We start from the raw sequence: 5265 nt of genomic DNA on the forward strand, positions 1-5265 counted from the left end.
AGTAGCTTAAAAGAAAAAGGGACCCCTGACTGTTAGCTCCAGTCGTGGCCGACTCTGGGGTTGCAGCGCTCATCTCGCTTTCTTGGCCGAGGGAGCCGGCGTACAGCTTCCGGGTCATGTGGCCAGCATGACTAAGCTGCTTCTGGGGAACCAGAGCAGCGCACGGAAACGCCATTTACCTTCCCGCCAGAGCGGTACCTATTTATCTACTTGCACTTTGATGTGCTTTCGAACTGCTAGGTTGGCAGGAGCAGGGACTGAGCAACAGGAGCTCACCCCATCGCGGGATTCGAACCGCTGACCTTCTGCTCGGCAAGCCATAGGCTCTGTGGTTTAACCCACAACGTCAAGCACATTGAGATTTAGCTCAAACCGAAATCCGGCCCTGGGTCCAGCATCCTGTTCTTACAGGAGCTGACCAGATGCTTGCAGGAGCAAGGCAGGAGCACTCCCTGCACTGGCTTTTTCACTCCCCCAGCACACAGGGACGACTTCCCCCTTCCCAGTGTGACTCCGAAGCTTACTTTCCTGGGAAAGTGACAGCCAATTTGGACTTCGCCTAGAATTTCTCTAAAGGACGGGCCTAAAGTCTTGACTGTCGCAGAGGCCACTGTGTCAAATTCAGCCCTGGATCAAAGGACGTGCAAATGCCAGGGGAGAAATCAGATGCCAGCCTGAGTCACAGCAGAGATGGCCTCATCCTGGAATCTCAAAAGTCTAGGTCTTGGTCTTGTAAGTAAGTAAGTAAGTAAATAAATAAATAAAATTTATTTATACCCCGTCCATCTCGCTGGGTTTCCCCAGCCACTCTGGGTGGCTTCCAACAAAAGACTAAAATACAATAACCTATAACAGAATATTAAAATACAATAGTCTATTAAACATTAAAAGCTTCCCTAAACAGGGCTGCCTTCAGATGTCTTCTAAAAGTCTGGTAGTTATTTTTCTCTTTGACATCTGCTGGAAGGGCGTTCCACAGGGCAGGTGCCACTACCAAGAAGGCCCTCTGCCTGGTTCCCTGTAACTTGGCTTCTCACAGGGAGGGAACTGCCAGAAGGCCCTCGGAGCTGGACCTCAGTGTCCAAGCAGAATGATGGGGGTGGAGATGCTCCTTCAGGTATACAGGACCGAGGGCCATTTAGGGCTTTCAAGGTCAGCACCAACACTTTGAATTGTGCCCGGAAACGTACTGGGAGCCCATGTAGGTCTTTCAGGACAGTGTTATGTGGTCTTGGCAGCCGCTCCCAGTCACCAGTCTAGCTTCCACATTCTGGATTAGTTGTAGTTTCCGGGTCACCTTCACGTATCTAGCTGAGATTCCTGCATCTCAGGGGGTTGGACTATGCAGTCTCTTCCCCATACTATACCATCACTCGAGGCCCCAAACCACCTGCTTCTTTCGCAGGTCCAGAAGGTGGTGATTAGAGAATGAGCCACAGGATGCTGCCGTATACAGAGTCAGACCCTCTGCCACAGAGCTATGGCCTCCTCTGCAATAGCCCATTTAAGGAATGTTCTCCCCAAGGAGACCTGATGGGCACCAGCCCTTGCCCTCATTTCAGCACCAATGATATGATATGGTTAAATTTTATTTTTGATAACATTCATGTGTATTTTTATTGACTTTGTTTCATGTTGTAAATCACTTTGGGACTTCTTTTTTTAAAGAGGGGAGCGATGTATAAATTGAATAACCCCTGTGGGAGAGGAACCCTGCCCCTTTTATGTACAAACCCTTAAAAAATATGCTATGCAATATCCTCAGGATATGAACTCAAAAGCCTGCCCTAAACAGACTTTCGGAAACTAGCACAACCGCATTGCAAGTAGCCAGTTTGCACACCACACTTCGTTTGCAACATGCCAGTAGTTCGATGCTGTCTATTGATCTGCATCACATGTGAGAGCCAACTTTAATGTTTCTAGGTCGAAACGTTTTCCGAGCAGGGTGGGAAACAAGGCAAACTGGGGATCAGTGAACGGGAGGCGGAGGAAGCAATGGAAAACAGCAATTTTAAGTAGGATTCCACACATTCAAACCCAGGTTGAGAATTCCACTTAGCCTTAACTAGGCTCTGGAGGGTAGGACTCGAACGAATGGCTTCAAGTTACAAGGAGATTCCAACTAAACATCAGGAAGAACTTTCTGATGGTAAGAGCTGTTTTGACAGTCTGGGGTGGCAGACTCTCCTTCCTTGGAGGTTTTGTAGGCAGAAGTTGGATGGCCATCTGTCATGGATGATCTAATAATAATAATAATTTATTATTTATACCCCACCCATCTGACTGGGCTTCCCCAGCCACTCTGGATGGCTTTCAACAAAATATTAAAATACAGTAATGCATCAAACATTAAAAGCTTCCCTAAACAGGGCCGCCTTCGGATGTCTTCTAAAAGTCTGGTAGTTGTTCTCTTTGACATCTGGTGGGAGGGCGTTCCTCAGGGCGGGTGCCACTACTGAGAAGGCCCTCTGCCTGGTTCCCTGTAACCTCACTTCTTGCAGGGAGAGAACTGCCAGAAGGCCCTCGGAGCTGGACCTCAGTGTCAGGGTTGAACGATGGGGGTGGAGACGCTCCTTCAGGTATACTTCAGGTATACAAGGTCAGCACCAACACTTTGAATTGTGCTCAGAAACGTACTGGGAGCCAATGTAGGTCTTTCAAGACCGGTGTTATATGGTCTCGGCGGCCTCTCCCAGTCACCAGTCTAGCTGCCACATTCTGGATTAGTTGTAGTTTCCAGGTCACCTTCAAAGGTAGCCCCACGTATCTAGTTGAGATTCCTGCATCTCAGGAGGTTGGACTAGATCACTGTTTTTCAACCACTAGTGTGCCGCAAGGTGTTGCCTGGTGTGCCGTGGGAAAAATGGAAAAATTCGAAAGATTTAAAAATAAAGTATTTTATAGATAGATAGATAGATAGATAGATAGATAGATAGATAGATAGATTCTTTATTGTCATTACACAAGTGCAACATTGCACAAGTGCAACGAAATTGGATGCCATCCCTTAAAAACAACAAAAGCAACACAACAACAACAACAACAAATAATTTTTCATATTTCTGTTTACTTACTATTTCATAATAAAGTAATTATAAAATACTTTCTTTGTGTTTATTTGATTCCTATTCAAGAGAATTACTTTATATATAGTCAATATAGGCACAGAGTTAATTTTTTTAACATTTTCTAATGGTGGTGTGCCTCGTGATTTTTTTTTCATGAAACAAGTGTGCCTTTGCCCAAAAAAGGTTGAAAAACACTGGACTAGATGACCCTTGGGGTCCCTTCCAACTCTACAAGTCTATGATTCTATGGTTTATTATCATAGGGGGCGAACCCTCACACCTTTCAAACAATGGTTAAGGTTGCACTGGGAATGGATGGAAAGAAATTAATTTAAGGGAAATAAAAGGTGGGCAGGAGGAGACCTCAATCCTCCACATTACTCCTGATCTTAGAAACGGGGTTAATAATAATAATAATAATAATAATAATTATTATTATTATTATTTATACCCCGCCCTCCCCAGCCAAGACTGGGCTCAGGGCGGCTAACACCAAATATAAAAACAATTGATTGGAATACAGCTTTAAAAACAAAATTAAAATACAACATTAAAACATTAAAATGCAGTCTCATTTCAGTGGAACTCAATCAAAAACTTTTTGGGGAATGAAAATGTCAAGTCTTCACCAAGGCCAACTATCCAGACTGGTCCTACGTGGGCCAGAAAAAAGCCAGGGAAGTCCCCAAATAGGAGTTCCAACACAGAAGGAGAAAGGAAAAAAGAAAGGGGGTGGGAATCAAATTTATTCCAAGCCAAAGGTTAAGATGAAAGTCTACAGCATCCCTCAGTTACTTCCCAAAACAACCCCATTCCACAAAAAATGCAGATCCAAGGAGCTCTCAGCAGCACAACACACACCCCTTGCAAAACTTTCTCAGGCCATTGGAAGGTTATATTTTCATTTCTTTTTACAGACGCTCTTCAGCTTTGAATTACAGAAAACAGCCCAAGGTTTAAGGAAGAACTGGGGTTGTTGCCCCATGAAAAAGTCACTGCAAACTAAACCCAAGATTTGGTACCAGTAACAAGACGTACCATATTTTCTATGTATAACACTCCTCCATGTATAACACGACCTCTATTTTGGGGGGCTCCAAATAAATAAATCCCCCATATGCACTATCCGTGTGTAAGATGACCCCCAATTTTAAACTAAAAAATATATAGTCATACACGGAAAAATATGGTACTTCTTGCTACCTAGCAAAAAAACCAAAGGGGTGTGTGTGGAAGGAATTTGACGAAGGTTATCAGAGAACGGATTCTCCAGTTAAGTAAAGGACAAATGCCCAGCCTTTCTTGCACAGAGGACTCCTGAGAGATGTCCAGTCCAAGGCAGGAAATCTAAATGGTAGATTAAAATGAGCAGTTTGTTGTTCTTTAGTCATTTAGTCGTGTCCGACTCTTCGTGACCCCCTGGACCAGAGCACGCCAGGCACTCCTGTCTTCCACTGCCTCCCGCACTTAGGTCAAACTCATGCTGGTAGCTTCGAGAACACTGTCCAACCATCTCGTCCTCTGTTGTCCCCTTCTCCTTGTGCCCTCCATCTTTCCCAACATCAGGGTCTTTTCCAGCATCAGGGTCTTCTCTTCTCATGAGGTGGCCAAAGTCTTGGAGCCTCAGCTTCAGGATCTGTCCTTCCAGTGAGTACTCAGGGCTGATTTCCTTCAGAATGGATAGGTTGGATCTTCTTGCAGTCCATGGGACTCTCAAGAGTCTCCTCCAGCACCATAATTCAAAAGCATCAATTCTTCGGCGATCAGCCTTCTTTATGGTCCAGCTCTCACTTACATACATCACTACTGGGGAAACCACAGATTTAACTATATGGACCTTTGTTGGCAAGGTGATGTCTCTGCTTTTTAAGATAAATGAGCAGTTAGGACATGGATTGTGGAGACCCAAGACGATCAGAGGCCAGCTGCCTCACAAGGCCAAAAAGCAGAATCCACTTGGAAATGGCCAGTTTAGCTCCAAGTTTCTGGTACTAAATGTGCTTGTGTGAAGCCCCCAACCTCGGTCTGCTGGGGATGCCTCTTTTGCAAATTCCCTCAAGTGGAAGACCCACACCAGGGCCCCACTGACCCACCAATAATTTTGCAGAGGACTTCTGCATTCTGCAAATACAAGCTTATCCATCCTTTGTGTTCGCTTCACATCATCAAATAAAGAAAACCAGCATATCACTCC

This window comes from Podarcis gaigeae (assembly GCF_964106915.1).
Source record: "Podarcis gaigeae genome assembly, chromosome: 1".
Taxonomy (NCBI): domain Eukaryota; kingdom Metazoa; phylum Chordata; class Lepidosauria; order Squamata; family Lacertidae; genus Podarcis; species Podarcis gaigeae.